Genomic DNA, 13,109 nt, shown 5'->3' with positions numbered 1-13,109 from the left:
CCTTTCTGTCCCGGCCTCCCGCTTCCACTCCAAATCCTGGAAAAGACTCTTTCTGAGGAGTTCCCAAGGCCGGACCCTTTGTCTCATCTGGCAGAACGTGGCTGAGGGGGCTCTGAGGAGAGGGAAGGGAGGAGGGTGGGAGCAGAGGGCTCCCCCCCAACAGCCACCCTTATCTGGGACCCTCTCACCTGTGATTCCAGAGGACAGGTGAACAGCCCCAGGGGCTGCTTTCTGGAGGGGGAAAGCCTGGAGGAGTATGTCTCACCCACCCTACCCTCACTGGTTGTCTTTGTGGCCGTGGCCGTGGCCGTGGCCATTAGAGAATCCTTCCAGCCTCCTCTCCTTTCCAGAACCGTCTTTCTCCAGCCCCATCAGGTGGCGTCTCCACTCCCCCACCTGGATCTTTTGCCTGGAAAGTTCCCTGGCTCACCTACTCCTCCATGGAGCCAACCCCCCCCTCCTCCCCACCAACACACTCCTCGCCCGCCACCGCATGCTGGCTCTCACGGTGGGCCCTTCATGGTTAAGGGTCTCAAAGTCCCAGCCCTCTAGGAGCCAAGTAAGCCGCATAAACGAATAAAGAAAGTGAGTGTTAAGTCACGAGGAACTGGCCGCCAGCAAGAAGGCTTCCCTCCTAAAGCCACTTATTTCCAAGCACTTCATACCCTGTCGGTGACACAAGGCCCAGGAATCAGGGAGTTCCGTCCAGGGCCCCAAATACTTGCCCTTGGTCCGTGCACGTCTTCCCCGCCCGCCCACGAGCTCCTGCCTCGCACGGTGTCTTTCATCGTCTGTATAACAACGCAGATGATGAGAACAACAGTGGGCAACCCCCAGTGGGTCTCCGCCGTGCTCTGGGTACAAATTAGAAGCCCTAGAGGGTAACAGAGCATGGTCGGCAGAGTTAGTGAATTTCCAAACTGGCGTCTCAGCTCTCCCGGGAGTCTCTGCTCCACGGCCTTCCTGGGCACCAGGGTCCCGTGCCCTGCAGTGACCTGGCCGGGCTCCCTGCTCCCTGGGTGTCCCCAGCCGCATCTCAAACCGCACGGGCAGGAGGACTTTATTCTCCTCTGTTTCCATGGCAACAGGAGCCAGAGAGGTGCTCGCTTTCGCCCCCCACCCCCACCCCCAAGAAACATGCATGGGGTTAACAGCCTCAGAACTCTGACGATACTAATCACTCCAGCTCATCCCCATTATCTTACAAATGGGGAAACTGAGTCCCGGGGAAGGGATTAACTGACCCGTCGTCACCCCACAGAACATTAGTGGCACAGCTGACTTGAACTTTGTGATTAGACTTGAACCCATTATTGTTCCTCCAACAAGCTCTTGGGGCCCAGACACTGGGGCTTATGCGTCCGTGTTTCTTCCTGAGATGACCCAGGAAGGAATTCCCAACAAATTCCTATTCCTTGTGAGCCTTTGTCCCCCTCCCTCAGGTTCCAAACACTCTGTCCATTTCCTCATGGGGGATGCGTGGCCCTCACACGGTGGCTTCTCCTGCCCTGAGACCCTCCCACATCCTCTACCCCATTTATGAACTACCTTCCAGGGCTAATCCTTTCCTAAGATGTCCGTGCTTGGCCAATCTCTCCCTTTTAAACTGAATCTGGTCAGCTGCTCTTCCGTAGGTGTTAGCCCAGCCGGATGGGGGAGGCTGCTGGGATTTTCCCGGCTTTGTATCCCCGGGCATGTGCTGACTTTGTCCTCCTCTCCGGATGTGTCTGGGGAAGGCTGAAGGAGGGCAGAGCTACGTGGCTGGGGTTCGGCTCAGACCCCTCCCCAGCTTGGACGGGCAGAGGGGAGACAGAAGGAATTGATTTGGCACCCACGGAGCCCCGGGCATGAGGATACACCCCCCCCCCACCGCCCCGTACATAGATGAGGAGGCCGAGCATCAGAGAGGTGACATTCCCAGTCACAAAGCAGCATATTTAATGGAACCCCAGTGCAGCCCTTACAACAATCACTGCTTAACTCAGGCGAGCCCCGGAGCCTGGCTAAAAGCTTCCGTCTTAATTCAGCTGCTGCGTCAAAAACACTATAGACTGAGTGGCTTAAACTACAGACATTTCTCACAGTTCTGGAGGCTGGAAGTCCAAGATCAAGGCGCTGGCAAATTTGGTGTCCTGTGAGAGCCCCCTCCCAGGTTCACAGACTGTCTTCTCACTGTGTCCTCCCATGGCAGAAGGAATAAGGGAGTTTTCTGGGGCCTCTTTCGTAAGGACACTAAGCCCATTCGTGAGGGCAGACCACCTCTCAAAGACCCCACTCCCAGATACCATCACATTGGGGGTCAGGGTTCAACATACAAATTTTGGGATACAGTCGATGGAAGGTAAATTCTGCGGAAATACAGGCAGAGTCCAGGCATGACCCCACAAATGTCAGGCATGGAAGTCACACCCACCTGGACGATGGATGCATTTTTTTTCCCTGCGTCACTAACAATTATGCTAGGAATGTCTACTTGATCTCAACCTGAGACTAAGAATGTCAGTTAGAGTTGGAAGTGGCCTTGGGGCTCGTGAGCTGGTCCAACATCTCCATTTTACAGATGAGAAAACTGAGGCCCATGAGTGGAAGGGTCTTGCCAAAGTCACACAGCAAGTCAGTACCTTTACAGGAAAAAGCTATGTTTCCCCCCACCCCCCGCCCTCCAAACTGTTCCTTCTACCGTCACCAGCCAACTCCCACTGAACTCAGGAGACATTCCCTTCCGCCAGCTCCAACGCCTGCCTTCCATCCCACGCTGGCACCGCCCACAGCTCCTCCACGGTCATGGACCCCAGAAGTCGCGAAGGAAGTCTAGGAAAATAATCGTTGCGAAAATAAAAGAGTGAAGGTGGCCATGAGCTTGGAGGAAGGAGAACCCAGACCTGACCTTTGAGGGGCAACAGTGGCGCCCACAGTAAGCTTGGGGAGGCAGTGAACGTGGGGCTCTGGATGCTTCCAGCAGAAGGAGGGGTGGGGATGCTGGCCTGACCAGCACCTGCCTAGGTCCAGACATGGCCCTGAGCTGATGTGAGACTGGCGAGCGATCGGCAGGCACCCATTTATATTTTTATTTTTATTTTTATTTTTTTCAATATATGAAATTTATTGTCAAATTGGTTTCCATACAACACCCAGTGCTCATCCCAAAAGGAGGCACCCATTTATAAAAGGAGGTCCCCTGAGGCAGGTCTACAGGACCCAAGTGGGGACCACACTTTCAAGCCTCAGGAAGGCCCCCCTGGTCCATGCTTCCTGCACATGGTTTGCGTCTAGCAGAAAAAAAGCAGCTAACACATACGCAGCCAGACCTCATTGGTGCCGCAGAGACCCGGCAGGGGCCGAGGGCCCGAGGGGTGGATGCGTGGATGCGACCCGCAAGCTGGCCTGAGTGGAAGGATCACCCGAGGGGGTGCTCAAAGCCGGGATTCCCAGGCGCCTCACCTGGAGATGCTGAGGCCCAAGTGTTGGTTATTTTTAGCAGGCACCCAGCCGAGGGTGGCGATCAAGCAAGACTGGGCCACAGGGGATGGGAGAAGGGAGAAGGTGGCAGGTTGTGGATGCGGTTGGAGCAGGGGCCGGGCAGCGGGACGGAGCGGGGCCCTTTTTGGAGCAGGGAGAGGCTGCAGGCTCGGTAAGAGAAGGAGCCATGCGGCGGGAGGGGAGGAGGCGCCCAAGGCTGCCGATGGAGGCCCCCACGGTCAGGGGAAGGCTCAAAGTCTCAGGCCTCTGACTCTGGGGGCCTCCCAGCTCTCCGTTCCTGAGCTCACTCATAATTTGAGGTGTTTGGGGTGTCTGTTGTTTATTTTTAAGGTCCCCCATTTTTGCAAAGGGAGGCAGCGTGAGCCAGTGGACTGAACACAGGATGTGGGGGTCAGAAGGCATGGGTGCTAGCGTGGGCCCACCCATTTCCCTCCCTCTGACCTGTGATACTCACAGCCCTTCACAACTCGGGGGGGGGGGGTGGGGATGGGTAGTAATTAAGCAGGGGCACCCACCTGAGGGAACTAGAGACGTGGTTAACGAGCCACAGAGACAGGTGTGAGCTGCGGAGTCGGTGGGGTTATTAACTAGCCTGGCAGAGCAGGAGGGGGAGGGGGAGGGGTGGGAGGGAAGCCCCAAAGCAGGAACAACTGGGGTTCCGTGGCCAGCTGTCCTGCCTCGGAGGCCAGCTCCAGTCCCTATGAACAGTGTGACCCAGGCAAGCTAGTACTGTTTCCCGTGAGTGCGACAGAGATGGGGGTTACGGAATTGTAAATGCTCGTTGGTAAGCCTGAGCCTAAGGCAGGTGGTCCCAACCCGGCCCCCACCTGCTTCAACTGGTCCCTGTACCCGCCCTCCCGGCTCTCATCCTCCAGCCCCAGGCAGCGCCCTCAGTATGTTTTGGCGCCCGCGTGTGTTTGTCCGGGGAATCGTCCGGTGTGCAAGGATTTAATTTACACAAACGGCATTGTGACGTCTCGCTCGGTTTCTGGCTTTAATTTCCTACTCAGCCCTGTTTAAGATGCATACGTATCGCTCTCTGCAGACAGCCAGACCTCTGCTTTTAACGGCTGCAAGTTGCACACGCGTAAACACCCATGTCTTACCAATGTCCTCTCCTGGCAATGCAGATGGGGAAACTGGGACCCGGGACATGGGGATCCGCTTGGGAATGTTTTGCCGCATCCTTGGATGACATAGGGGTGTGCCTAGGAGCTCCACGGAGAGGATGTCTGAGGCAGCAGGCTCCGAGACCCCAGCTCTAGCTCCCTCCAATGAGCTTGAGGCAGCCCGGCCCCCGGCCCAGCTGCCCTTGGAAATCAGTGCATCAGGGGTGACAAGCCAGGAGCAACAGCCAGTGATGCCCCCTCCTCCCGAAACCCCAAGGGTATCAAAGCAGAGCCCAGAGGAGCCTTCCCTGCAGCCTCAGACCCAGGAGAGCCCCCCGCCCCAGCAGGAAGGACCTCTTCTTCTGGGGACGGCCAGCCACCTCAGGGGTAAGTGGACCACTCAGTCCCCACAGACCCTCCTCCCTCCAAGGTAGACACGAAACAGCCACTGCCAGTCCCAGCAGCTACGGAGTGGGCAGGAATTGCAGGGCCAAGGGCACGTTCCAGCAGGAAAGTTAGAGCAGCTGGAGAACAAGACAAAACTGCAAGGCTTTCCCTGCACGGCCTCCAGCTTGGGAAAATAACAGGAAGCCTGGGGCTGCCACCGCATCCCGGAGGGCGGCTGCTTGAACCCAGAGCCAGTGGGGTGACCTGCTCCTGGGGCCACTCTGGGGTAAGCAGTCAGCTTCCCTCTGGTTCCCCTTGACTGTCCTTTGCTGATGTCCCACACCTGCAGGCCGTTCTCCCCACCAGGCCTGAGTGGGTCTTGGCCCGTGGTCAGCAAGTGTGGGCTGAGGATGTTTGTCCGGCACTGAGGTCACAGTAGCAGTTGAACTGCATGTTTGAATCCTACATCATCCGGTCACCAGCCGGGAGCTCTGAGCCTCTTTCCAGAATGGAGGCTCCCTCACCTTGTCCGTGGGCAGAGAAGGATAGAAAGAGCGGAGAGAGCCTGGGAGAAGCTACGTCTCTTGGGTGACACTCAGGGATGCAGCATGTCAAGGGCAAGGTCACGGTGCTGCTCCCGGGGTCAAAGAAGCCGAGAACAAGGTCACAGCTTGGAACAAATGACCACAAATTTGGGGCAATCAGCCGAGGCAACCCAGCATTCTGGAAGGCGAGGTCGAAACTATCAGGATGCTTACATGGAATGAAGGACACAGCGCGCAAGGAACACGGGCTTTGTGCTTGGGCACAGACAAGGGTGCCTGTCTCCCCGGGTTCTGACAGCTCAGTGAGTTGACGCACACAGAGTGCTTAGCTCGGAGCCTGGTCCCTTGGAGGCAACCCACTTACTAACTGCTAATCTCCCGCGAAGGAGGACCGGGCCGAATGCCCAAAATGGACCTACCCCAAGGCTTCCAAGAGTTCTACAGACCAGTGGTGCCCAGCTGGGGGTGGGGGGCCCTGGGTCTGCCTCTAACTGGCTGTGTGACCCTTGGCCAGGCATTCCAGGCCTCTGTTTCCCTCACTGCCAAGTCAGGAGGTGGATGAAGAGGTTTGCCTAAGATCCCTTTTGGCAAGTGACATCCGGACAGACGTCTGCTCAGCTCCAGCCACTTAAGTGCTTGAAAGACGAAGCCCCCCCAGAGACCACCGGGGTTTAGCTCACCCCCACCCCCACCCCACAGGCCCTGCAGATCCTTATTGGCTTTCTTCACGTCAGCTGTGGGGTTATCCTGGCTGCGGCCCCAAACCTCGTGGCGCCTCCCACCACTTACTGGCACCTGCTGGCCGGCGGACTGGTGGTAAGTACCCTGGAGATGCTGCCCGGTGGTGGCCAGAGGCAGGCTTTCTGCCAAGCCAGGGAGGGTTACGGGGACCTGGGAATCCTCCTCCCTCCCTGGGCCCTCAGGGGAGAGAGTTTGAGTCTGAAATGGGGGTAAGGATTCAGGATGCGGAGCCGTCCTGAGCTCCAGAGGAAGATCTCATTCACCCCACCTCACACCCGCCCCCTGCAGGGCTGGATGCTCCCAGGTTGAGAGCTGGGCTTCTGGGTGGTCAGCCAGAGGCTGCCGTTCCCTTGCACGTGGGGTGGCGGGGGAGGGAGCAGGGGACAAGGGTCTCCTGGCCCAGTAGGTTCGGCCCGAGGAAGAAGGAAGGTGAGGTTCCTGAGGTGGGGTGGGGTGGGGGTCCCACATTTGGCACACAAGTCAAGAAATAACAGCCTCTGCGGTGGAAACCCTCCCCCTCCCCAGGACGTAGAGTCAGACACCTGATTTCTAGACCCAGATCTATCATTTGCCAGCCCTGTGACTTAGGCGGAGACAAGGGAACAATCCGCCCTAGTCTCTTCATCTTCCTATTAAGAGACTGGTCCTTCCTTAAAGTGTGATCTACAGACCAGCAGCGCTGGCCATCCCCTTGGGAGGGTGTTAGAGATGCAGAATTTCAGCCCCCACCCCCCCCATGACCAACTGAATCAGTCTGCATTTTAACGAGTGCCTAGCTACTTGTATGCTCATATTGTTGGAGAAGTAGTGGGCGAGGCACCTAGGAGTCTTTAGTGGTCACCTTCTAGAATTCTGTCCTACCAAGTTCTGCAGACCCCGGTGGGAGACCTCCTGCCCTTCTCTGTAGCCATAGCCCTGTTCCTCCCTGTTAATTGGCCATAGCCCTGTTCCTCCCTGTTAAAGTTTCCAGCAAACTTTCCAGAGCAGGGGTTTTACCGGGAGGCAGAGCCACCGGGATTCCCTGGGACCGTGAATCTTCCTGCCCCTCTCTGCAGGTCTTTATCACAGGAGCGGCCACCCTGATGGCCACGGCAAATTGCACGACTCCTAGGATGAGTTTCTCAGCCACCGTCTCTACCTCCAGGTACAAGGCATCCTGGGAAAGCTCACAGGATCCTTGTGGGAACCTTTCCACAGGATGGCGGGGAGGGTGCAGAGGGGGCTTGGTTCTCAAAGCTGCCTGCCTGCCGTGGGACACCTGATTACCCTCCTCCCCTGTGGGGGCCTCCCGCATCTGTGCCTGTCAGTAAATGCCCCAGTCCTCCACACCTTCCGTACAGCAGAGCCCTTCCCGCGGCCGCCATGTTGCCCCTGCTGGGCCAGAACTTCAGAGGACACCACAACGATGATTTCGAATCGAGGGAAGCGAGATGATGTGTTCATCTCCGGCTGCCAGAATGTATTAGCACAGACCAGGGGTGCTTCAAACAACAGAAATTCATAGCCTCACCATTCTGGAGGCCAGAACCCCCAAATTAAGATGGCGGCAGGATCACGTTCTCTCTGAAGGCTCTGGGGGAGAATCCTTCCTTGCTTCTCCTGAGCTTCTGGGGGTTGTTGGCAGTCCCTGCCCTTCCCCCGCTTACGGCTGCAACCCTTCGCCCCCTGCCCCCTTCATCACATGACGTACGTCTCTTCCTTTCTGATAAGGACATTAGTCATATTGGACTAAGGGTCCACCCTAATCTAGGAAGACCTCATTTTAACCTGATGACGGCTGCAAAGGCCCTATTTCCAAATAAGTCCCATTCACATCCATAGGAATTCAACCTATCTTTTTGGAGGACACAAACCCACAGCAGACGGCGGGCGGCTCTTATACTGACGCCTGCTCTGGTGGATTACCAGGGTTGATGCGTGCTGTCTGCCGTGGCACGGGAAGGAGGGACCATACGTGCGTCACCTGTGCCACTGGCACCAGAGCAGTCAGGACCAGCAGCAGCTCTTGGGGTCTGTGGCCCGTGGGGTCCACGGTCAAAGCAGAAATGTCTTTCCCACCTCTGGTAATCAGCTCCTAGTCCCCCGGGGAAGGTCAACAATTCTCCCCCCGATCAAGAGCCCATGGAGGAAGCCTGTGACTCCCGAAGCGTGTGAGGCCAGCACACTCCCTTGCTGGCTGGGCCGTGACAGATGCTCTCTGATCTCCTGGGCGGGTGAAGGTCAGCACAGGGCTGAACCTGGTCAGCTTGCCGTGCGCCAGCCTCGGGATGTGCGCCTTGGTGGTGCAGCTGGCTGCCCGGAGCAGGTACCCCCGGGCGAGTGCCCCGGGCCCAAAAGGTGGAGCAAGTACACGGGCCAGGGAACCAGCACCTGCCCTTTTGCACACCTTCGAACCCCGGAAACGACTCCCCGGAGCTGTCTTCTTATTCCGCACTTACCGAAGTGGGAGCCAGGGGATGCGACTGAATTGCTTTCTCAATGAGCTCGAGGTCACGTACCTACAGAGGGACTGCGGCGGAACCCGACCCCAGATCTGCCTGCTCCAGACTTACCGCTAGACCTGCTCTTTTGCTTCGAGTGGTATAAAGAATGCCTGCACGGAGCGAGAGCCTCCAGCCCGTCACCTCCTACGCAGGGCGCCCTCCAGAGAGCATACAGAGCTGGGAAGACGGTGAGGCTGAAGGTAACTGGGCTTCACCAGTGAGTGTCACCCTCTCCTGACTGGGGTCCAGGTCCGATCTGCAGGGGGACGCACAAACACATCGTGCGGTCACTACCGTGGCCCCCGATGTGACAAGAATAGGGAGCGAGGACACTGGTCGGAGTCCTTTCTGCTTACGTCCCGGGGGAAGGCCAGGAGGGGCCAGTGCCACTCTTCCCAATGGGGTCCAACACCCCACGTGGGCACGGGAGGGCGGACACACACCGTCCCGTCCACTGCCGCTCTGTCCTGACCACCTCAGCAGCCCTACTGCCCGTGACTCCAAACCTTCCCCCAAACCCCCAAGACTCCACTTCCTGCCCGTGACCTCATGTGCACCTGAATCTTCACATGGCCCCCCTCCAAGCTGTCCTTACCAGTAGAGCCCAAATTGTTCCTCCTACCTCCCACCCCGACCCTTGTTCACTGCTCCCGCCTTCCGTCTTCCTGAGTGCTGAGACCATGGTCCTCCCTCTCTCCCCTTTCACGGCCAGGCATCTCTTCCATCTCTACCTCCTCACCTCCCACCCGCCCCCCAGCTCTCCTGTGCTCCAACGCCAAATAATCCTAGACGCTCTCCTGTGTATTTTCTTACTTGACCTCTCTATACTTTTTGCTGTGGGAAGTCTGTCTGAGTGGCTGATCTTGTGGAATTTGGAACTGGATGGCTTTAGCTCCCCCACTGTGTGGCTATGTTTTCCTGAACCTCAGTTTCATCCTCTGTGAAATGGGGCTAATAATATTTACCGACCTGATAAAGGGATTAGCAGGTGCTCAACGGATGGCTGATGACTGCCACCTCCTTGGAAGCTTGTCTTCCTTTCCCCATCCCCGTACCAGTCTTCAGCCCAGTACCCAGTGCGTGCCCTCCCGGTCAGATCTGCTGGACTGACTCCCAGGACCCGAGCAGGGGTGCAGAAGGGAGGAGGGACAACAAGAACATTGGGGTGGGGGGAGGGGACAGAAGCCTCTCCCCTACACCCAACATGCAGTGGCCAGGGTGAGCCCCACTGGCCTACACTGGGGGGCTCCTGTGCAGCGGCCAGGGTGAGCCCCTCTGGGTCCATGCTCGGGGATGCTGCTCTGGGGAGTCCCTGAGAATGGAGAAGAGGGCTGGGGAAGAAGATGTCTACAGGAGCTTAAAGGCCAGGGCCACTGTAAAACTGACAGGGGTAGGTAGAGGGGCGACAGCGTGTGGCAAGGCCAGACTCAGATTGGGGCAGCAGATGCGACGGGGAGAAAGGGCAGAGGGGTGACACCTCCGGGTCCTGGCTGGTGCCTGAAACTGAGCCTGCCCTGTAGAGGCTGGTGATAAGCTCGTTGCCCTGGCCCCTCACGACCGGCCTTCCAGGGAGCAGGAAAGGGATTCTGTACCATGTCACAGAAGAAAGTGAAGCTCAGAGAGTTGACGTAACCTGGCTGAGGTCACAGCCAGCTCCGGAACCCAGATATAACTCGTGGGCAACCTTCTTTCCAGGGGATACCGGGGCTATAAGAGGAACTCAGCCCCGAGCCCGTGGTCTGGGGGTCAGGCAAGTGCTGCCTGGCCGGCAAGCGGGGAGGCCTGGGTCGCAGGGGAGCAGATACAAAAGGATCTTAAGGGATCATGGGATTGCGGGGGCTTCAGGGCGAGCTAAAGGCAACTAGCCTGGCTCTTCCTTCCTCTCCGACTCTAGCACCTGGACCCAGGCCATGCCCATGGCTATAGCAGCGCCTCCTGAAAGCCCACCTCACCAGGTGCAGGAGCCCCCAGCCGCTGCGTGAGCACAAAGCACCTGCTGTTCCCGGGAGCTGAGCTCAATATGGCCTGTGAGGACTCTTCTCTGGCACCTGGCCTCTCTGAGGCTCTGTGGTCTCTCCATTCCTTTCTCTGGGGTTTGGAACTCCCAGCTTCATAGATCAGTCCCCCAGTTGCACACACACACACCAGCATGGAGACAGACCTGCTCGTGGTGTCTTGGAAGCATCCCCCCACGTGGCTTTGTCATCAATAAAAGGTTGGCACTCAGCTGGGATCACATCCGTCTGGACGCAGTGCCTAAAGTTGCACAGCTTACCTGTGTGTGCAAGTCTGGGGACCCCGGGCATCTCATGTCCACACGGGTGGGTAGACAAGCAGGCAGGATTATCTGTCCATTCCTCATGTGGCGACCCGATTTTGTTTCCCAAGACCCCGATGCTAAATGAGAAGCCATGAAAGGAAAATATTTTCGTGAACATGAGTGGAGAAGTTACGATACTTCCATCCATTCCCACCCAAGGAAATCAGGCAACTCTCAGAAAAATGCTCAGTAAAGACAAGCGTACAGGTAGCAAGCCCTGAATGTAAACACACTTATAAAAAAAAAAAAGTATAATTGTTTCATTATCCCCACCCCCCACCCCAAGGAAGGAAAGCGTTGTAGATAGATGGCGGGTGGAGGAGGAGAAAGTCCCTCCCGAGATTTCTTTTTCAACATCTTTACCAATTTCATGTGATTATGGAAGTTTGGTGAGTCTAAAACTCTGATGGGGTAGACCAGCAGGCTGGAGATTCAGAGTTGAAGCTCCCATCCGTGCCTTCTAGCCAGAAGCAAATCAGTCTTTGTTCTGTTCAGGCCTGCAACCGATTGGACAAGGCCCACCACATCATGGAGGACAATTTGCTTTACTCAAAGTCCACTGATTAAATGTTAATCTCTCCCCCCTCCCAAAAAAACCACCTCCAAAGAAACATCCAGAAAAGTGTTTGACCAAATATCTGGGCACGGTGGCCCAGCCCAACTGACACACAAAATTAATCATCACAACCCCCACTTACCCCAGGCCAAGGCAACCCACCTTCCATGGTGAAACCCCAGTCTCCACAGAAGAAGCCGATAGAAGTCTCGGGAGGTATACTCTGTGCTCTCTGACAGATTTGCTGGGGAAGAATCCTTGTGGGGCAAATTCTCGTGGACAAAATGCATGTGCACCCGCTCTGGGCCAGACCCCAATGCAGGTGCTTAGGGAGGCAGGAAAGGGCCAGGCAGAGTGGTCTCCCCACCACACATCTCGACATCTAGCTCAGACCGCCAGGAAAGCCATTCCCGGCCCTCGGGGGACTCCAGAGAGGAACGGGAGTGCAGAGGAAACTATGCTAAAGCTGGCATCTGGGGAAGGAAGGGAAACTGGCCGGGCAAAGCGAAACGGGGGTCCTTCAGAAGGAGAGGAACACGTGCTGAGGACCCACAGGAGATCGCACAGTCAAATCAGAGGGTAACGTGGGAGAGGTGGAGGCTAGCCCTTGCCCCAAATATTCACACCCCCGATCCTTCCAGAAAACAGACCCAGGTTTGTTCGGCTCACCTGGTTTACGTCTGAAAACAGTGCGAGGGAAAGAGCGTGTGTCTGATGTCAGGGACTCTGACAGGTCCAGTGATGCCAATGATGGCTTCCGTAAGGTTAGCGGGCGTCACTCACCAGCAACGACCGGGCGCTAGGGCTCTACCCCCGGTCTCTACACGCGTACCTCAGTCCCTCCTCCCACTATGGGACATGGGTGCCAACCTGCACCCCATTTCACACCAGAGGAAACGGAGGCTGGGTAAGGTAAAGTAACTGCTCCCCCCATCACACAGCCTGGTTGCCCACGGCTGAGACGGTTGGACTCAGCAGCCAGCTGCACTAACGCTCCGTGTGTCGTTGATTCCAGAGGACCCGAGACCGGTGGCGAACCGGCGTGAACCAGAGGCCTCACCCTGGCAGAGAAGGTACTGTCGACCTGCTGATAGACATTCAGATGCGTGCCGCTTCCTGGTGCCCACCTCCGTCAGAGTTGACAGCAGGTTGCAGAATGCACGTGCCAGTACCTGGGACGTGCAAGGTAGAGCGCCCATGTGTCCTTAGTACAGGTCTAGTTACACCTGTCTTCGTGATGTGCCACCCAAACCAAGGCTCCCATCTGGGTGATAAATTATCAGGGCACAGGAGCCCCTGAGAAAGTTGCTTTCAACCCTCAGCCCCAGAGACATATGATGACAGGCCCCTAGGAGGTGGTGTGGAATCAGGTACCGAACGTGGGCAGCCACTGAGGCTGCTGTCCCAGTGGATCGGCTCTGCTCAAGGCTGCACTCAGAAAGATATTTATTTGGGGTGCCTGGGTGGCTCAGTCGGTCGAGCATCCAA

This window comes from Acinonyx jubatus, chromosome D1 (assembly GCF_027475565.1).
Source record: "Acinonyx jubatus isolate Ajub_Pintada_27869175 chromosome D1, VMU_Ajub_asm_v1.0, whole genome shotgun sequence".
Lineage (NCBI taxonomy): Eukaryota > Metazoa > Chordata > Mammalia > Carnivora > Felidae > Acinonyx > Acinonyx jubatus.
This window is presented reverse-complemented; position numbering follows the sequence as displayed.